General features: G+C 39.7%; 1 pseudogene; it reads left to right on the plus strand.

Moving 5' to 3' along the window:
* LOC118570321 overlaps positions 1 to 21,454 on the plus strand; it is a 69,125-nt pseudogene extending 47,671 nt beyond the window's left edge.
* The last annotated feature ends 1,623 nt before the right edge of the window (positions 21,455 to 23,077 follow it).

Here is a 23,077-nt window from a genome sequence, read left to right on the forward strand (position 1 = left end):
AGTGTCTTTCATCCATTCCTACTTAAAGCCTATGAATTATGAACTGTCTGTGAAGCAAGCTAAAAGTTCACCACATAGAAACAGTAGACAGTACCTTACATATATATATATGAGATTTTCTAGTCGTTTTATATATCAGCAATGGATTCCCCTGTCCTCCCTCCTCCCACAACCCAGCCTTCCCCACAATCCACGCCCCCATTCCCACCTCCTCCAAGGCAAGGTCTCCTCTGGGGAGTCAGCCCAGCCTGGTACATTCAGTTGAGGCAGCCTTGCACAGTTAACACTAGTAAGCAGCATGTCTCACATCACAGCAGGAAGGTTCTTGGACATGACACTTTCAGTGACAAAGCAAAGCCTCTAATTAGCAAAGGTTTCTGGTCTGAAAGTAAAGAACTTAACCTTCCTCAGGAAATAGTGAGCCAGACAATGTGTAAACGCTTCATGGATGGTTTCATCTGCAAACTGACAGACAGGTGACTGAACAATGAACTGTAAACTTGGTAAAGAATAAAAAGACATTTGATATACGATAGTATTCTCAAAAGTAACATTCATATTTTGGCCCTGAATTAAGACAAAGCAAATTCATAGAGTTGCTTTAATTAAAAAAAAATCTGTTTTTTTTTTCTTAAAATATTCTTACATATTAGTTTTTGTGTTAAGACAACATCTGGGAACTTAAGTAAACATAGGAGACAAAGCTTACATTAAAGGCTAAAGTTTAGTAGAATTCAATGGTGAGAATTGTCTAAAATTACATATAAAGCAAGAATCTAAAAATGAAATAAATGAGAACCTAGCCTTTTTGTCTTCTGATGTAAAAGGGTTACTAGTGCTCCCAAGTTGTTTGTTTGCATACATAAATTTTCCTTCTTCCTTCTTTTCTTTCAACTTTGTAATATCATGAGTAAGAAGGGAAATGGATTTTTTATTAAATTGAATTGAATTTGGAAAAGTACTTATTTTTGATTGTTTATCAAAATAATACACATTCTTTAACAAATAAAGTAGATAAATAATAAATCAACTGTTCATTTTTCCTACTTCACACATTCAATGTGTTTGTTAAACCACAATAGCTAATTTCCAGGATATTTATAAATAAACTGACATATATACTATTTCTGAAAATACTGACCCTTTTTTTTTTTTTTTTTTTGGTTTTTCAGACAGGGTTTCTCTGTGTAGCTTTGCACCTTTCCTGGAACTCTCTTGGTAGACCAGGCTGGCCTCGAACTCACAGAGATCCACCTGGCTCTGCCTCCCAAGTGCTGGGTTTAAAGGCGTGCACCACCACCTCCCAGCTTGAAAATACTGACCCTTTTAAACATTCTAGTGATGCTGACCTGCGATCCAATATTTGTTTAGGAGCAATAAAGATTTTTGGCTCAGCAATAAAATAGTAGTTGTGTTTATTGAACTATCCACATTGAAAATTATAAACCTCAAGTAAAACAAGTTAGTAGGTCACCAATAACAGTCTTCAAGTGCAAGAGTTGGGGTTCAAATTTCAAATGAAGATTACTGTAAAACAAACATCTGATTTGAGTACATCAAGCATCACCCATACAAATACTAAAAAGTCCTGAATTATGAAATATGTCTGTCCTCCAGGATTTTATCTTAATGGAAATAAGAGACTGTGAAGTTGTATATTCATCTTAACAATCAGGATGCCAAGAATCAGGCTTGTTATTCTTTTTAATATAAATATTTGAAGCATAATGTGCACTGCAAAAATATACTATTTCCTTTCCTTCCCTTGTAACAGGCAACATTCTCCTCTTGTGGTAGAATAAAAGCAAAGTCACTTTATCTGCCACATCCCTTACAAGGTGATGGGTAAATTACACACCAATGCATATTCAGCAGTACCCTGAGACTTCCAGCAGGAAAACATGTTCAACATGGAACAAGGGTTCTGAATAACCAAAGTGTTGGGTAAATAACCTGATAATTTAAAAAAATATATCTAATGGGTGTAAGCTACATTACTCAGGAAGAAATTACTGAATTTGAAAACCAATTGCTTATAGATACTAAATATAAGCATTGCATAGCATCAAGTTTCAGTTGTGATTGCACAAATAGTTGCTATATCTTATTTCATGTCTGTTATTTGCTAACATAGTCCTCTAAAACAAGTTATATATCTGAAAGATGACAAATGTACCCGATTCTGATCAAAGAATGGTGCTAGTCTTTATTACATTATTTCTTACCTTAGTGTGTGCATATGTTACTGTGGTGTGTGCATATGAGGGAGATGCATGTGTGAAGGCCAGGGGCCACTTCAGGTGTCATCCTCAAGAACACTGTCCACCTCCTTTGAGACAGACTCTCTCATTGGCCAGAGACAGACATCCCTGGATCTTCCCTCATCCAACCTCAACCCTCAACCCTCATTCACCAATTATGGGTAGTAATTCCATACTCATCTGATACTTTTCCTTTACATCAACCTCACAATAAAATTTATACTGCCAGATATTCAAAGAAAAACCATGGGCTAACTATCAAAGCTCAGAGAAAGGCATTTGAATAGAAGTGGGTTGAGACCAAGGATTTCTATTATTCTCTCTGCTTACCCAAGCATCGGATTCTGGAGTAAGCACCAAGGAGCACAGATACAGTTCTTGTATAATTGTGATTTGATCTTTAAATATTATTTAAAATATGAGCTAAAGCTTACTGAAATCTAAGGATGTCCAAAATATTTACTAAATCATACATCTGAGTGAGTATTACACTTAAGGTGCTCATTACTTTTCTGATGGATAATACCAGACTTTTTCTTCCTAATTATATCCCTTCATTTAAAAACCCATTGGCTATGACTCCCATCATTCTCTCACACAGCACAAGGAAGTGATAATGTTTTCCTATTGTGTCTTTTTGTTACCACAAAGCTTTTTAAACGTATCTCTCTTATAATCGAAAATACCCATTGTAATGAAACATATTATTGTTCTATCTAGTCATTTCTCTGTTCATAGCAACCTTAGTAAGCTAGGTTTGTAGAAAACTTAAAGAAAATATACATTATGGACTGAGGTGCATCTTTAAAACTTAAATGTTGAAGTCCTAACCCTAATACCTTGGAATCTTGTTAAAAGTAAAGCATGGTCAGTATGATACACCTTAACCAATATGAATTTTAAGAAGAAATTAGAACACAGTAATATACAGATGGAAAAAAACATATTTTTAAGCCAAAGTGGAAAACAACATTGGAAATCCCTTGCTCTCGTTCTTTATTATGGATTTCTAGCTCCTAGAACAAAATTATTTTGCTTTTTAGGCAATATAGTGTGTGGTTTTGTATTATATCAGCCATAAAAAATTACAATTAATGTGGACATCAACACCATTATTTGATCCACTAGGTTAACTAATGATCTTGACCTCTGGGCACAGTAAATATCATTTTCTGTAAGCAGAGGTTTCTCTGTCCCACCCTGTCCCATGGATGCTTCCAAACAATCATTCAGAGGCTTATATTAATTGTAAATGCTCAGCTAGTAGCTCAGGCTTATTACTAGCCAGCTCTTATGTTAGCATTTATGTACCTGTACTGGCCTGCCCTTAGGGTCTTGACAGGACTCAGCTGCAGCCACTAAAAGCACCTCCTGTGAGCATTCACATTCACTGTGTTACCCTATAAAAGGTGGGCTTTGTACACTTCTCTCCCTCTCCCTCTCCCTCTCCCTCTCCCTCTCCCTCTCCCTCTCCCTCTTTTTCTCTCTCCTCACACCTTTCTTTTCAGTAGGCCTACCCACCTCCACTCGTTCCCTTCCCTAATAAAAACTCTTATAGTGGCTTCCATTGTACCTTGTGTTTTCTCACGCCCGGTAAATAATGTCACCAAATAAATAACATAGGTTCCATGAGCAAACAGGCCCTCCTGGCACCCTGCGCAGGGATCCTGAACCAAGGTTGGTTCATCTGCCCACTTTCCATCTGCCCAGCCGCCGTGTTGCTTTGCTCAAATGGGCTACTTTGTGTTTTCTCTTAAACAGTCAGTGCAAACAGTTCCCTGGACCCATGGGAATAACTGTCATCATTCAGCATCCCTCTGGTGTCCTTGGAACTGAGGGTATCCCCACCCATGGTCTTCAGCAGCTACAGTCGGATCCCATCACTATCACCCCTGACCATTCCCCCATGACTGCAGTCTGAGGTTTTGTTTTCATTCATTTCTTGTCTCTCAGACCCTCGTCCTCAGACTACCGCCCTGGCCCTCACTCTTGCTTGACAGAACACTGAGCAACTTGTGCCATTATCTATCCTCGCTTAATCTCTAGGGTGCCCAAGATATTATAGCCATTGGATTTCGTTCATTATTTTATTTTATTTTTATTTTTTCTCTCTGACACAGCTATGGGAAATAAGACCTCCAATCCCATAATCTCCACATCTCTTCTAAGATGCCTTTAAGAAACTCTCAAACCTTTCAGCTTAATGCCCTACTTACAGACTTCTAAGCTTATCTGCCTCTGCACTAAAAAGTGGCCTAAATATTCCTTAGACAACGATAAAAAATGGCCACCTAATGGCTCATTGGACCCTGATATTTTATGGGAGTTATCTAACTTCTGTCAGTGAATGGGCAAATGGAGAGTTACCTATTGGTTAAACTATTAAGGCCACTCCACATAGTTAAAAGGGAGGTTTATTTTGTGGGGTAACTTACAAATGAAGGGACAGGTTGTAGGGTCTGGCAAAGGTATGGCGCAGTCCGGCGGTGTTCTCTGGAGAACTCTGCTTGGTCTACCTCCAGCGTCCAGCGTCCTGGAACCAAGAGAGAGACCTTTCCTCTCCATCCTGGGTCTTCTGCTTCCTCTCTCAGCCCCGCCTTATGGGCGTGACCATTACCAAAGCCTCAATGGGGGTTGGAACTTCCAGGCCAAGGCTGGGATGGCTACCCACTACAGTTACCTCATATCCAAGCTTTTTTCTATCTTAGCTCCAAACTCTTGCTCCTTGATTTCTACTCACCTGCCCATGTGTTCCTAGCAATGCAACCTGAAGCAGAGAAACCTCTCACTACTACACTAGACCCTGCTAATGAACCCCTGCCTTTCCAACTTCCCACTCCTTCCTCTCCTCCAGCAACTGTTCCTTTGGCTCCTCTAGCCCCTTCCTCCTCTCTGCTACTGGGCCACTCTAACCACCCAACTCCCAACTCTGGCTCCCAACTTTACTGCTCCTGTCACAAGTTCTCAAGCAGCTAAGGAACCCCAATTCAGTCAAACCAACCTGGCGGCCATCCTACCTTTGCGAGAGGTAACAGGTGGATGGACTGATTAAAGTACATGTCCCTTTCTCACTGGCAGAACTCTCTCAGATAGAAAAGTAACTGGGTTCTTATACGTCTAACTCTACCTCTTTTATTAAGCAATTCCAATATATCACCCAATCCTATAGTCTCACCTTTCATGATATATACATGATCCTAACTAACAACCTACTTTCTAAGGAGCACAGAAAGGTCTGGGAACAGGCTAGGATACATGCAGATGAGGTCCACCAGACTAATACGTACATCCTCCCAGAGTTGAGATGGTCCCCAACTGGGATCCATGGTAGGATTATAACACCCCAGGTGGCTCCCTAGCTAGGGATCAGTTTACAACCTGCCTCCTAACAACTCTTCATAAGGCTGCTCCCAAACTAGTAAAGTATGAAAAACTTCAAGACATTTCTTTTTGCAGGACTTTCCCGACGTTAGGACCAAACTTTAACATCTGGAGAGATGGCCCCTGACCCCACAGGCAGAAGTTTTAGTGCTGGTTTTTACGGTGTACCATGGGAGAGATAAGAAAGCCCATAAACAGGAATACCAAATGCTGGCCAAGGCCATCCAGCCAGCTGCCTGAGATCCCCCAGGTCCTTGTTTTAAATGTGGCTGAGAAAGTCATTGGGCTTGTACTTGACCTGCCCCACATGGGCCACTGGGGCCATGTCCAAAGTGCCACCAAGAGGGACATTGGTCAGTTGACTGTCCCCATGCACCTCGTGGCATGGGGGACATCAAATGCAGACCACCCTTCAGCCAACCTTCTAGACTTGGCAATGAATGATTGAAGGCTCTTGTCCAAAACTGTCATCTCCCACAGGGAGCCTTGGGTAGCCATTACAGTATCAAGGTGATCCATGTCCTTCCTAGTGGACACTGGGGCCACTTACTCAATCCTGAGGGAGTTTGGGGAATCCATCTCTCCTTCTTGTCTCCCTATTGTTGGGGAGGGGGACAACCTTACCTACCTCATCAGACCCCGCCACTTAATTATATTTTCAGGGGGATCCCTCTAACACATTTTTGGTCATACCAACTTGTCCTATGCCCCTAATGGGAAGAGATATTTTTAGTCAAGGTAGGAGCTTCTATTTCATTTGCTCCCCCCATTGCCTGACCCCAGAATTGCCAGCAGCTCCTCTCCTCCTACTACTAGCCTTTTACCCCACCCCCAACCCAGGGGAATTCCTCCTCATATACGGTGACACAAACAGAGCTCTGCTCTCTTAAATTCCAGAGGACACTGAGATCAATTGCCTTGTTTCCAATTCCAGAAGAATGAAGTTTCATCCCACAACCATACTCAATCCCACTGGATTGGGAACCCCATATGTTTTTCTTCCTGATTTCCCCTCTGTGTTCTCCTGACTATATCAAACACATTCTACTTCATCAGTTTCCCTCTGTATCTCTAATAACATATTCAAATTTCTAATTAACTACTCAGCTCTGTTACAGGAACACCGTCAGCCACAGAGCCAGAGGTGCAAGGACCATCAAATATACTCAGGCAGCAAGAAACACTCCAGAAATATTCACACCCCTAGACTCAAAAGAGTTTGGACTGTGTAAAACAGACTTTAATGTAATAGTTCATTTTTGTTGAATGCCCTCAGCAATCACTCACCTGTGTCTTCTTGATACTGAAGTGATACTCCAATAACAAAAGGAAACAGGTAACTTAATGTTTGTCTCAGGTAAAGATAGGAAGCCTTTATCAATAGAAAAAAATAAAGCATGTTCCAGATTTCTCTCTTTCTCTTCCTTCACTCTTGTCCTAGGGACTGGTCCCTGCCCCTTCTCTCTCTCCCCTTCCCCTCAATAAACCTTCTCCATGGGCCCTGTTGTATGGTGTAACTCCTTCCTTCTGTTTTTCAAATACAACATCTTATACTTAAATTAACCCTTAATTCTTATCTGTTTTTAGCCACATGGCTTGGTACCTTTTCTCAGTATGGCATTCTCATCTTGCTTCCTCTGCCTCTGGCTTATGACTCCCAAGTCTGCCCTTCTCCTTCCCGGCATCCTTAGTTTGGTTGCCATGCCTATACTTCCTGCCTGGCTACTGGCCAATCAGTGTTTTATTAAACCAATTTGAATTACAAATCTTTAGAGTGTACAAGAGGATTATTCCACAACAGTTTTCATTTTGGGATTTGTATTAGTTTTCCTGTTGCTATGACCAAACACCTTATAAGAAGCAACTCAAGGAAAGACAGGTTTGTTCAGGCTTATAGTTTGAAGCAATACAGCCTGTCATGGTAGCATGCGCTTGAGGCAGCTGGTCACATTGCATCTACACTCAGGAATGTTGGACACAATTATGAAATCTTAAGACCTTCCCTTAGTGACCCACTTCTTCCAGTTAGGTTCTAACTCCCAAAGGTTATGCAACTTTCTAAAACACTTTAAGCAACTTCTCAATCATGATTCTGTATGAAATTAGAAACATAACTTCTAAGATACAATGCCATAAAATGAACATTCCTATTTAAAACATGAGCAACAAGATGCAGCAAATAAAGGTTGAGCCATAGAAAGAGTGATAGCTCAGAGCTTGCTACACTTCCAGAGGTTTGGAGTTCAATTCCCAGTGCCCACATTAGGTGATTTTTAAACACCTGCATCTCCAACTCTAAAGAATCCAACACTCTTCTGGGTTCTGCAGGTCCTTCACATGTATGACATTCACTAACAAAGGCATACATGCACACACATAACTAAAATAAAATATTTTTAAAGAAAGATTGGGCTAAAGTAAAATAGAAATCTAGCAGAGCAAGTATCAAACCTACCATGTTGTTTCCAGCATCTGGAGCTTGGGTAGTTTCAGATCTTCATCTCTGCTATCTGTAAAATATGGGACTTCTCAATGATCTTTGGAAGTTCTTTGTCTCAATGTTGTGTTAGGGCTTTTTTTAACCTTACAGGTTCGTTCTCTCTCTCTCTCTCTCTCTCTCTCTGTATTGTGCCTTCCAGTTCTTCCAGTTTTGTGTTTTTATGGTCTCTACATCTATGTGTTTCTTCTGCTTTTTCTTTGACTCTTTTTCTTCTGTTTGTTTTGTCCTATTCTGATTTTTTTGTTTTTGTTTTATCTTATTTTACTTTATTATTTATTAAATGCCTGTATATTTTCTAATTAAAGATAAGAAATGGCTCTCTAAACAAGTTCTCAATGGGGTCCTTGTTCCTCTCTGAAACCTTATAAGCCAGGGCTAATGTCTACATTTCTGTCAGCATTCTAGTCTTATAAAAGTGATGTTAACAACATCAAATTGGTCTTCTTATCCATTCTTTAAATTTTCCACTTAAAAACAAGTTCAAAAGTTTATGGACCACATTGTCAGATTTATAAAAGAAAACACCCCACTCCTGGTACCTATTTTCTGATTAATTAAATTTCTTATTACTATGACCAAATAACTGACAAGAAGCAACTTGATGTAAAAGGAGGTTTTTTTTATTTCTTTTGTTGTTGTTGTTGTTTTGTCCACAACAAATTGAGGAAGGCAGTAGAGGTTGTTCATCACACTGAGCCTGATATCAAAGAGAGGATCTATCTTCTAAGGATTCTCCTTTCAAAATAGTTTCACAAGCTTGAGAACAAGTATTCAAGCACAAAAGCCTATGCAAACTGTTTCATATTCAAACCAAAAGACAATTTTAATCCTTATACACAATTTCCTGAACTGAAAGGCACACATTAGGTGTCATTTCTTCTCTGCCTCTTCCTACCCTTTACATGGCTTTAGTGACACCAATTAGCTCAAGATATTTTGCACATATTCCCCTTCAATCATGCCACTTAAATCAATAGATTTTATCTTTAAGTTAAAACATTCTTGCAATTAAAAAAATTGTTTCCTTTTACTTTGTACCTTAAAAATCCTTTTAAATCAACTTGTATTCTACTTCCTTTTATAGGAACATAAACTTCATTTTGAAAGTTATATACAGAAAACATGTTATTATGCTGAGCATTCTCTCTATAAGCTTTTCTTCAGAAATCTCAACATATATTAGCATGTCATAATGAAGCCCATTATTTTATACAGTTAGTATATGCAAATAAAAAATAAATCTCAAGAAAACTCTAAATCATCCATATTCATCCCCTACCTCTAAATATTTATAGAATGGAAGTATTTTTCTGTGCATTAATTTCATGTAAACTCTAACATTCTAAGATAATAATATTTAAGATAATCTTAGCACAGAGTTATCCCAGGTAGAACAAACATAAGACCAGTTGGGTCTACTATCATGACAACATTTTGGAGGAAAATATGTATATAGGTAATAGAAAAGTTCTTTAAGGTAAAATAAGCAAACAAAAACTTTTAATACAAACACTCACATGTGTACTTCAAACACATTTTAAAGATATTTTAGAATATTTAAAAAGCTTTCTAGAGTTGGAGAAATAGACTCAGTGGTTATCAATTGCTCTTCTAGAAAACCTGAGTTTGGTTCATAGCACCCATGTCAAGCAGCTTACAACCAATGTAACTCCACTTCCCCAGAAATCAGACACTTCTAGCCCCTGCAGGCACCTGCACTCAAGTGCAATTACCCACACACAGGCACACCCACACATACAGACATAATTAAAAATAATAAAAATAAATCTTTTAAAAGGCTTTTATTGTAGACTATTCATCTCTACTGATAAGATTATTATTATAAACAAACACCTGAACAAAAATTTAACAATACAAATTGTTTTCGTCTTTACACAAGACAAATCTTATTTTTTTTACACATTACTAACTCCAGCATGCTTCTATTGACAGAATTATAGACAATTACATTGTCAATTACTGAAAATTGGATAGTTTGCTTTCACTATCTTGAAACAAAACCTTTAAAAAATTGTATACACTCTACTGACAGAATTTCTAGTACATAAATAGTAATTTCAAAGCCATTTCAGCAGACATAGGGACTATTAGAAGGAAGAAGATAAACCAACAAGATAAGGGCAAAAGGCCCAAGAAAAAGCAGTGAGTTAGGGGCAAATAAAAACAAATTATGCCAGTATATACATACAAAACTATAACTAACCCCATAACTTTGCATACAACTTTTAAAAGTTAATTGCAAAACAGAAAAAAAAGTTAAATAAGATCAATAATATATGTCCTTCAAATATATTTCATCATGAAAACCATAATTCATATTTTCATGGATTGTTCCATCATGTTGTAATAATAATAAATATTATAACATTAATTACAATTATTTTACCAATTTCTATATCTAGAGTTAAAAGACTAGGCAAAAACTAAAGGAAATATATAAATAACAAGAGTCACTTGCCGGGAAAATATTTTCTTAAAATGAAGAAAGGTATTATGAAAGTCAAGGAGATCATGGCTTGTCTATAAGTTTATTTATTCTTTAGTTGTAAGAAATAAATTCAGTGCACGAATCAATCAAATGTTTTCAAAGTAAGAGGAAGATATATTGTCAAGAATAATTTAACTGGCCGGGCAGTGGTGCTGCACGCCTTTAATCCCAGCACTCAGGAGGCAGAGGCGGGCCGATCTCTGTGAGTTCAAGGCCAGCCTGGTCTACAGAGAGAGATCCAGGAAAAGCATAAAGCTACACAGAGAAAGTTTCTCTGAGAAACTTCAGAATTGACTTCAAATCTTTAAGACCATGAACCTCAATATTCACATCAACGGACTCAAAAGAAAGGGAAAGTGTATACCCCAACAGTCCAGCCCAAATGACCCAAAGTTTATTCAGTTTAGAAGAGCTTTGGTCACATCTTCTTGGAGCAATATGCTCTAAATGGTGTGAGATCACTGAGTCTTACCTGTGAAGTGAGGCATCAGGTTAACCCAATAGCAAATATTGTAGGAAAAGGAGCTTCACATTGACAAACCACAATTCGTGGGCATTGTTGCCAATTATGTGACAGCTTACGCTTTTCCAGAAACCTCTTACACATGATATTAAAGAACTTTACTTACTTTCTACTGGGTTTCTACCACTGCATAACAACCACCTTAGATTCTTAAAACAGTACCTAGTTATTATAGCTAGTCATTATACCTAGTTATTATCTTACAGTTGTTATAAGTCCAAAGTCTAATGTTTGTTCAGTGTGTCACAGAACTGAAATAAAAGTGCTATCAGAGATTTTATTCTCATCTGGAGCATGGGTCTGTTTCCATGATTACTGGTTTTGGCAGAACTCAGTTTCTTGTGTTTGTGGAACTGGGCACTGGTTTTCTTGTCTACTAGGGACTGCTCTCAGCCACTGGAGGCCACTGTAATGTCATTGCCTCAGTGGCTCCCCTCCAGTACAAAACCATCAATAAAGACCCTCTCTTGAACAGAAAACCTGTCACTTTTTCAATATCTTTACCAAACTTCTGGCTCTGATCACAAGACATAGATTTTAAAAGGTTTTTATGACTAAGTGAGTTCCTCTAGAAAAATAATCTGTAAAGATCCCTTCACAGCAAACATAAAGGCCCAGAATACTTTAGGATGATCATAGATTTCTGCCTGTTGCACTAATTAATTCTATATTTGCTTTTAAAAAGAATGAAGTGGGCAGGCCAGATTAAAGAGACTGCTATTTTTATAAGAAGTGTATTTGTTTTGTGGAAATTTTTACAAGAAGAGGTGAAAGATGAGGAAGGAGGAAGACACCAGGTGGAACAGAAAGAAGGGGAGGGAAGAAGATGACTATGGCACAAGAAGAATCATTTGAAATGTAATAATAATAAATATTGTAACATTTATTACAATTACTTCACCAGTTTCTATATCTAGATTTAAAATACTAATCAAAAACCAAAGGAAACTATAAATAACAAGAGTTGTAGGAAGAAAATAGAAAAATGGAACCAGAAAACACACAGAATTCTCTGGGATTTTATTTTAGTTGGATTTTTAAATTTTTTGTTTCACAAGCATGTCTAGTGACAAATATTGAACCTTAAGAGAAATAGATTTTCGGGGTATTTTAATCAGTTATAAACTAAATGTGGAGTATAGGTTAAGCACCTTCTACACATTCTTAGAAAGGACAGAAGAAAAGCCAAAGAAATTGGCCTTAAAATTCCAAATCAAATATTAGCTTATGGGAACTGTAATCATCTTGAATATTTTCTGTTTGGGGGCGATGAGCCACAGGAACCACATCCAGCCTTTCAGGAAGGCTGCCCTACTTCCAAGGTTTAGGATACAGAGGTAGAGCACTGCCCTCTAGAGGGACAAGCACTTCCTAAAGCAGGTAGCTATGTCATAGCAACCAATGCAGCTTTCTTCACACCACATCCAGATTTCATAAAATATTTTCTCTGGAGAATTGAAAAGAAATATAAAATACATTATATGTAAATAATGGGAATTGTTTTAATACTTTTAGTAGGACTTTAAACAAAGTATGTGCAGTAAAAACCTTTACATTGGAGGGCAATCTATAGGATAAGGAAGATTTCTTCACATGCCATGAAAATTACTTCTTCAACTCATACTCACCAGCTACCTCATGCTGACTTACATAATTAAGCAGGGTCCTCCTTACTTTAGGTACCTCTCAAAGTGCTATGCAAACCTACACACATTTCAAAATACAAGAGTGGCGATATTTAATAATCTATTAAGGGAAATTACCAACAAAACGTTCTGGTTTGCTGTGTTGTTTTTCCACATGCAGAAAAAACTTAAATTAGTCTTTCATGAAAGAGTGATCTGCAAAGCCCCAGCTCTTCCACATCTTGGTAAGTCATTACAGTACAAAATATCAGTCACTTGTTTTAAATAAAAGATAGACTAAGGCAGGATTTTAGGACACAAACTTCTAGGTTTCCTTAGTGGTGGGATCTGAATTGTGAGGCTTACTTCATAACCCTGCCTTGTCCTTCAATGAGAAAATTACCACAGTTAGCTGCCCTCCAACAGACAGAATCAAATTGTTCCTGGCTTAGTTGCAGGAATCTCCATTTTCTCCTGATATGCACATTTGCTTACTGTTCTAAACTTCTGATGGGCAAGTAATTCTGAAGGCCCTCTATTTCCTCAGCCCTCCAGCTAAGCCCAATCCAACCATCACTGCACTTCTTCAGCTTCTAGCCTCCTGACAGGCCAGTATTAATCTCTCCCCCAACCAGACACAATGTCTATGTCTTCTTCAAAATAATTTCTTCCCCTACAATCAGGTATAAAAACAACTCTCCCACCAAATAAAATATATGATATAACCAAGTAGAAGTACACTCAGAATAAGCATAGAATAATATTGTAGTCTGTGAGAATATTGGAGTCTAAACGTTTAAATGGGGATGTGGATTGGGAAATGGAGATGGAGAAGGTAGGAAAGAGGAAGGAGATGAGTTAATCAAACTAAGGTTGTATTAAAAAGCACTATGAAACCCCACTAGTTTGTAACTAAAATTATAACAAAAAAGTAGTGTGAACTGAAGTACCTCACATTAGTGAAGAATGATACTCCCAGAAGACAGAGGTTATTAAATGAAATCTTGGTGCTGGATATGTTACCTCTTTACCAAGTTTACTTGTCAGGAAAGCCTCAGAGAACCCAAAACAATACAAGATACAGTTCTCAGTTGCCTACCCTGAGTAACTGGTAAGCTTCAATTGCCAAAGACATTGCACACTTTGGTTGTAGGACACAGACACACATACACACACACACACACACACACACACACACACACACACACACAATTTTAAAACAAAATTAGTTCCAGGACAGCCAGGGAAGTTAAACAGAGAAACCCTATCTCAAAAAAACAAAAACAAATAAACAAACAAATAAATAAGTCAAAAGCAGAAGCCCAAAACTAGATATGGTCTACCTCTTTTCAAGCTGCTGGTCAGTGGTATCCCATAGAGCCCCTCACCAAACATCACAGACATCCGCATTGCTCTTGGTCAACTCCCAGAACTAAACACTAAGACCCTATTGACAAAGCCACCACATACTTGAATTACAGAACATGGAAAAATCAAACTGGTTACCAACCTGGAAACACCATCCCTACTGGTTAGCTTTTATGTGCTGGAAGACTCTATACAGGATACTGGGGTAGGAAAGTCATCACAATCTTACCCATATATGAATTCTGCAAACTACAATAACAACTAACCTTATCTCTATATACACAGATTAGAGCATTTTTCAACTCTCATCAGAGAAGCTTTTTTCTGAAGTAGATGGCAATTAATGTTTCCTTACAAGTGGTCATGTGCTGAGAATAAGAGGCAGTACTCAGCTCCAAATGGTATATCCATACCACACTCCCTCCAACCAAATCTCATCCTGGAAGAGAAGATAGAAAAATTATAAGACCCAGAAGTAATGGGTATCTGAAGTCATATAGTATTTGCTTGACATGAGAGGACCATGGTACCCATGAACTAACAGCAGCTATGACTATATGCACAAGCTCAAGCAAAACAAAATCCCAGCACATGAAATCCTAGCTGAGGAGCTATTAATGACTGCTTGGGGAGGGACAGTCAGTTCTGATACAGCCTCTTGGGGGCTATTTATGCTCTAGTAAATGGTTCCATACATATCCACACATCCTGGCATATACTAGAATCACTAAATGGAGTCAGTGTTTTTTTCCAGCCCATGAACATCAACATGGCTTCTTATGGCAGCCCAGACATCCATGCAGCCTTCTGTGGGAAGCAGACCACTGACATCCATGTGGACTTCATTGCAGCATGGACATCTGTTGCTCAAATCTTAGAAGGTCTTTTAATTAAGAAAAAAAGAGCCAGATATCAGAGTGAAAGCTGAAAGATCAGAGAAGCAGAACAACCAACCACTAGTTCTGACCTCTATGAAATCCTCAGCCTAAAGAGAGTGAGTTCCTGTTTCCTTTGAACCTTATATACATTTCTCTGCCCAGACATCACTTCCTGAGATTAAAGGCATGTGTGTTTCCCAATACTGGGATTAAAGGTGTGTGCCACCACTGCCTGGCTCTGTGTCTAATCTAGTGGCTGGCTCTGTCCTCTGATCCTCAAGCAAGTTTATTAGGGTACACAATATATCACCACAGACCATGGACCTCAACCTGGTCTCTGACTGCAGCTCAGACCACAGACATCAATACGGCCCTTGGCTACAGCACAGACCACAGTCACCTTCATGGCACTGAGTGGCAGCACAGGCCACAGAACTCCATCTGGCCTTCAGTGGTAACATGGTCCATGGACATCAACACAGCACCTGCTTCCAAGAAGTCTAGCAAGGAATACTATTCCAGAGATTCTTAAAATACAGCAGAGAAGACCGTCCATCAAGCTGAATTTCTTTGAATAAAGTAAATTTTCTTCAGAATAAAGTAAATATTGTCTTCAAATAAGTCAGGAGAGGTTACAGATAAAGTACTATGCTTAGAAATTTTTTTGACTAACAAAACATGAAGAGGAATATTTGAGCCAACCACAATGGCACACTCTGGCAATCTTAGCACTCAAGTGGCTGAAACAGAGAGAATGCTGAGTTCAAGGCCAGTCTGGAATACACAGAAGACTTTTCTCAAAACTTAGGCCAAACAAAAAGTATCATTTGAAACCATTCAAAGACCAAGTATTATCAATGAATAGTCTCCACTTAATTATTAATTCTTAGCATCCTCCATTCCAAATAGAAAATGAAGTCCTATACTTAGAACTCCATAAAGAACTGTGCCTTTCAGTTTTGTCCGTTCCTTGTTTGTTAGAGCTGGTGACTGAATGTAGGGAGTCACATATGTCAATATATGTTCTGCTGCTGATCCACCACCTTGTCCTCAGAATTCTGTGTTTGTGAAGTGTCTAGTTCCTCCACATTTTGTGAAATCTTCTATGTTCCTAAGTTGCTTCATTCTAAAAATTTCTTTAAGGGATTACTCTGCAGTTAAGAGTCCTTTCCGTTTTCACAGAGGACCTGGGCTTGATTCCTAACACCCATAACAGCTAACAACTGCTTTCAACTCCAGTTCAAGGGACTCTAATGCCCAATTCAAGCTTCTGAGGATATCTGCAAATAGATATGTACATACACATAAGCAGGTACATACCCATACACATATATAAAATATTCTTAATTTAAATAAATAAAATAAAATAAAATAAAATAAAATAAAATATAAACATCTGAAAAACTAAAAATCACAGGAAGGTAAAGAAGCTTGGGGTAAAAACATAGCAAATATATTTAATAAAAGGAAAAAAAAAGAATAAAAGGCAGGGCATGGTGGCACATGCCTTTAATCCCAGCACTCAGGAGGTAGAAGCAGTCATATATCTGTGAGTTCGAGGCCAACCTGGTCTTCATAGTGAGTTCCACGACAACCATGGCTAGATAGAGAAGCACTGTCTCAATAAAATAAGCATCTGTGTGTTTTGAAACTGGAGAGTTTTCTTTCCGAGTTCCGCCAAACCCCGGCAGTCCAACAGCCCACTTATAAACTAAACACACAGACGCTTATATTATTTAAACTGTTTGACCTAATGCCTCTGGCTTCTTGTTAACTGTTTTTATATCTTAAATTAATCCATTTCTATTAATCTATAAGTAGCCATGTGGCTCATGGCTTACCAGTATCTTAACATCTTCTCATGGTGGTGATTGGCAATGTCTCCCTCAGCCTTCCACTTTCCAGTATTCTCCTCTCTCCTTGTCCCACCTATACTTCCTGTCTGGCTTCTGGCCAATCAGTGTTTTATTTATTATCCAATCAGAGTAACACATTTAACATACAGAACATCCCACAGCAGTGTTTATTTGAGTCTGAGTGGCTGCTGGCCAGGGAGTGACTGGCGGGTGAGAGAGATTTGTCCTGACCCTGGGCCAGGCAGGACCAGGAAAACTTCAGCTACACTACTGGTCAAAAAATTACCAAGAAAATGATTCCTAATGACATTCTACTATACCCATAGATCAGCCCTTTATTCAGTCATCATCAGAGAAACTTCCTTCTACAGCAGACAGGAACAGATGCTGAGACTCACAGCCAGACATTACATAAAGAGAATCCTTGAAAGATGCAGCTCTAAATGGGATGTTCCCATTAAATCCCTTCACTCAGAGCTCAGGGAACCCTGCAGAAGAGGAAGAAGAGAGAATGTAAGAGCCAGAGGGGATGGAGGACACCACGAGAAGAAGGCCCTCTGAATCAACTGAGCAAGGCTCCCATGAACTCACAGAGACTGAAGCAGAAAGGTCAGGGCTGACAGGAGTCTGTAATAGTTCATCTACATACACATAGCTTTCAGCTTAATACTTTATGGGACTCCTGAGTGGGTCTCTGGTTCTAGTGCTTACTCTTGGGGCTCTTTTCCTTCTGTTGGGTTGCCTTGTGCAGCCTTAATGTGATGGGTTTTGTTTGATATTATATTTTATTTTGTCATGTTTGGTTGTTATCTCTTAAAAACTGGAAAATACCACAAACATCACAAAAATCTAAATAAATATATTGTATATCTCTGACACTGTGATGTATTTTTCTTTTTCTTTTTTCAAATTCATCTTCTGACCACTTTTTTAAGTGTCAATTATTTGAATTCATTTTCTGTAATAACAAGAAAGCTAACTTACTATTTTTTCAAATAAGGGACTCTAAAACTTGTTTTTATCCAAAATAATTTTGTTCATACAATATATTCCGATCCCAGGTTCCCCTCCCTCACCTCCTTTCAGATCCTCCCCAACTCCACACCCATACAACTTGACACTACTTTCTCTCTCTCTCTCTCTCTCTCTCTTTAGAAAACAGGCAAATAAAAAAAATTAAGAGAAGTACTAGAAACACACACATACACACAAAGCCCATATAAAACAAAATCAAAAGCAATATAAAAACAAAAGACCGCTAGGTGGCAGTGGTGCATGCCTTTAATCCCAGCACTCGGGAGGCAGAGCCAGGCAGATCTCTGTGAGTTCGAGGCCAGCCAGGTCTACAGAGTGAACGCCAGGACAGGCACCAAAACTACACAGAGAAACCCTGTCTCAAAAACAAACAAACAAGGTTCCCCTTTTCCAAGACTGCAAGCAGACACTGCAGTCTCCACACTCTGCCCCCACACCCATTTGCCCGAGACCCCAGCCACTTCCTAAGAATCAGAGACCAGCCCTCAGCTTCCATCCTGCCCTGGAACTCCCACCTGGAGCAGAGGTGAGTGCCTGGGGTCACACCCAGAGAGGCCCACACCTGGGTCCCAGCCCAAGGCACAAGCCACTCCAGGCAAGACCTGCCCGACTGGGCCCCAGGTTCTGGCCATAGGGCAGGACCCCCCATCCCCACCAGGAAGGTTCCCCCTCTCCAAGACCCTCTGGTGAACCCTACAACCTCCACACCCTGCCCCCACACCCATCTGCCAGAATCCCCAGCCACTTCCTGAGACTGAGAAACCACCCCCAGCTTCTATCCTGCCCCGGAACTCCCATCTTGACCAGAGGTGAGTGCCTGGGGTTGTAATCAGAGAGGCAACCACCTCTGGGTCCCACCCCTGGACACCAGCCACGCCAGGAAGACCTGCCCAACTTGGCCCCAGTTTCCAGCCATTCTTCAGGCCCTGCAGGAAGGCTCCCCTTTTCCAAGACTGCAGGCAGACCCTGCAGTCTCTACACCCTGCCCCCACACCCATTTGCCCCAGACCCCAGCCACTTCCTGAGACTCAGAGACTAGCCACCAGCTCCCATCTGCCCCAGAACTCCCACCTGGACCAGAGAGCCCCCAGCTACCATCTGCCCTAGAATTCCCATCTGGACCAGAACTTCCATCCTGTCCCAGAACTCCCATCTGGACAAGAGCTTCCATCCTGTCCCAGAACTCCCATCTGGACAAGAGGAGCTCCCATCTGGACAAGATAAGGAGACTCCAGGGACTTCCCGAGACTCAGAGTCCAGCCCCCCAGCTCCTATCCGGCCAGCACTCTCATCTGGACCAGAGCTCCCAGCCAGCCCAGAGCTTCCACCTGGACCAGAGAGAGGCTCCCTAAATCTGTCAGCTCTGTCTGTACCAAGTACACTGATAAGACCAAGAACGAACCCAGGAGGAGATGGGCAGACGTCAAAGCAGAAGTACATACAACAAAATAAAGAGAAATACAGCATCACCAGAACCTAGCCCTTCTCTAACAGCTAGACCTGAACATCATGGAATGGAAGTAGAAGAAAACAATCTTATAAGTAACATCATGAAGAGGCTAGAGCCTTATATAGAAGAAATCAAAAATAGCAGAGGAACAGACAAACAAAAAATGGGAAGAATGCTATAGAAAACTAGAGGAAAGGACAATTAAAGCAGAAGAAAACAATAAGTCCCTGAAAGAAAATCATGAAAAAGCAAGGGAAACAGTCCAGGACCTGAAGAGGGAAATAAAAAAAATGAAGAAGACACTAGCAGAAGAAATGCTGGAAACAGAAAATCTGAGTAAACAAACAGGAACTTCAGATGCAAGTATAAGCAACAGAATGCAAGAGGTGGAAGAGAGGATCTCTGATGTTGAAGAAATGTTAGAAGAAATAGATTCATCAAAGAAAACACTAAAACCAACAAAGCCATGACCCAAAATGTCCAAGAAATTTGGAACACCATGAAAAGACCAAATCTACATGAATTATGAACCAAAGGCTGTGGAGCCCCCAGCTGGATCAGGCCCTCTGGATAAGTGAGACAATTGAATAGCTTGAACTGTTTGGGAGGCATCCAGGCTGTGGGACCAGGACCTGTCCTTAGTGCATGAACTGGCTGTTTGGAACCTGGGGCTTACACAGGGACACTTTGCTCAGCCTGGAAGGAGGGGACTGGACCTGCCTGTACTGAATCCACCAGGTTTAAATGAATCCCCAGGGGAGTCTTGGCCCTGGAGGAGATGGGAATGGAGGGGAGGGCATTCGAGGAAAGTGGGGGGGGGGGCAGGAGGGGGGAGGACAGGGGAACCAATGGCTGATGTGTAAAATTAAAACACAAATATAATAATAATAATAAAAAAAAGAAAAGGTGGTACATATACACAATGGAGTACTACTCAGCAGGAAAAACAATGACGTCATGAAATTTGCAGGCAAATGGATGGAACTAGAAAATATCATCTTGAGTGAAGTAACCCAGACTCAGAAGGTCAAACATGATATGTACTCACTCATAAGTGGATACTAGATACAAAGCAAAGGACAATCAGACTGCAACCCATAGATCAGGGAGGCTATGTAGCAGGGGAGACCCTAGGATGACTGAGGCTAATAATAAGCTTTGGTTTTGCCCAATCACTAGGCAAGGTTTAATGAAACAATTCACTATTAGGATAAGAATTTGTACTATTTCAAGCTGATCAAAAATATGCTGACTGTACTTTCAGGAGAGGAGGCTAAAATCTTTTTAGATTGTGGATTAGCCTAAAGAAAAATGTCTACTGTAATCAAACTGTGAAGGGGAAGATGAATAGGAATCTCACTTATACAACTTAAGTAAAACATAGCTCTCTGAACAGATGAAGATATGTATAATTCAGCTATTATTTGACTTAAAAGGGCTCATTGAGAAATATTATCATTTTTACTATTTTTCTATAGAGAAAATATTTTCCAATTTCAAATAAAAAAAAGATTTGCCTGAGGACAAGTCTGTAGTGCATTTTCTTCTTTCTTTTTTTTTTGACACATTTTATTTATATTTTGTGTGTGACTGTTCTGTCTACATGTATGCCTTCACAACAGAAAAGGGCACCAATTCTCATTATACATAGTTGTGGGCCACCATTGGGTTGCTGGGAATTGAACTCAGGAACTCTGGAAGTGCTCTTAACCACTGAACCATCTCTCCAGTTCTGTAGTGCATTTTCTTAATTACTTACTGATGTGGGAAAGTCCAGGCCATTGTGGTGGTGGCCCTCCCCCTACATTGATGGTCCTAGATGCTGTAAGAGAGCAGGCTGAGCAAGCCAGGAGAGAGAAAGGCAGGAAGCAGTGCTCCTCCATGACCTTCACTTTGGTTCCTGCCTCCAGGTCCTGTTGACTTCATGATGGGCTGTGATGTGGAAATAGTACAAAGTCAAGTCCAGACTGAAACCCAAGTTTCTCAGGAGCAGGAAGACTCTGAAGGTTCCAGTCTCATATGGAGAAAAGGCCACCAAAGCTGTGGAGGCTGCGACTGTCGGAAATGAGGAACATTAGGAGGCATGGCTCCCTCCTGGGTCTCATTGCTGCTACTCAACCCACTGTACTAGACCATCATTTACCTAATCATCCCTTTCCCCATGGCAACTGCCAAGTTCTTCTTTACTTGATTTCCCTCACAGAAGAATGGATGACGGCTGTTCACTTCATTCTGTTTGTGAGTGTATCTTCCCCATTGTTACCTTCACAATTCCTTGTTACCCTCTTAAACAGACTCACACTCATTTTTCATAATAAAACTCTGTACTTTTTTCTGTCAAAAAAAAAAGTAAGATTTTTTTAATGCCCAAGCAAAGCAATATGAGGAAAAAATATTTCAAAATACCATTGAGTTCATCTACTACCGGGTATGGGGCCTGTCCTTAAGTGTGGTTTGTATACCCAGTAAGAATTCACTGGGGGAAACTAATTTTTCCTTTGCAACTGGTTGTCATTTTTCGATAGCTTCTGGGTTAGGGATGGGAGCTAGTGTCCACTTTCCCTGTCAGTTCTGGGACCTGTGCATGCATGTGTGTGCTGCCAGTCTGTGAGTTCATATGTGCATCAGTCCTGTGGTGTCTGAAAGGCACTATTTCTTTAGTATCCTCCATCCCTACTGGCTCTTATCTGCATAATTTCCTGATCTCTGAGGGGAGGGATTTGATGAAGACATCCCATTTAGAACTACAAATTTAAGAGAAAAGAACCATTATTACATTCATATATGCCATTATTACAGCCATATAAGGCAAACTAGGGGGCAAATTGAATATATTACAACTAAATGTACAAGGCACATCAAAATTTAATCAAATTTCTGGTCATGAAAATCACAAAAGTCTAAACTGAAAAACACACTGGAAAGAATTAACAGTGGGTCAGAGAGTACCAGGAAAAAAATTCTAATGAGCCTGAAGACATACTGATAGAAACCATTCCAAATAAATGAAAAGAGGAAAAATAAGACACTAAAAAGTGAGTCTAATAACAGTGAGCTGTGGGGCAATTTCACTTTTATACATGTGCATAAAACTAAAGTTCTTAAAGAAAAAAACAAAGTAAAAAAAAAAAACAGACTTTGAAATAAATCCTGAAATATTTTTAAAATTATAAACTACAAATTTGGAGATCCATGAGTCTTTTAATACCAAAGCAAAGGAGACTTGAAGAAACTACTTTTAAGTGTATCAAAGAGTGTAAACCAAACAATAAAGAGTCCTCCCTTGCTATGGGATAAAACTTTTGTACACCACTGGTTTAATAAAACGCTGATTGGCCAGTAGCCAGCCAGGAAGTATAGGCTGAGTGAGCAGACTAAATGAATTCTGGAAAGAGCCAAGAGTCACCAGCTAGACACAGAGGAAATAAGATGTGAAGGCAGAACTGAGAAAAGGTACCATGCCACATGGCTTAATGTAAGTAAGAATTATGGGTTAATTTAAATGTAAGAGCTAGTTGGTAATAAGCCTGACCTAATGGCCAAGCAGTTTTAATTAATATAAGCTTCTGTGTGTTTACTTGGGTCTGAGCAGCTACAGGACAACAGGACCCAGGCAGGACCAGGAAAACTTCAGTTACACTCCCTGAACATAAACATTTAATAAAATTTTTTGTCATGGTCCTAGTTCCTT

Source organism: Onychomys torridus, chromosome 19, assembly GCF_903995425.1.
Source record: "Onychomys torridus chromosome 19, mOncTor1.1, whole genome shotgun sequence".
Taxonomy (NCBI): domain Eukaryota; kingdom Metazoa; phylum Chordata; class Mammalia; order Rodentia; family Cricetidae; genus Onychomys; species Onychomys torridus.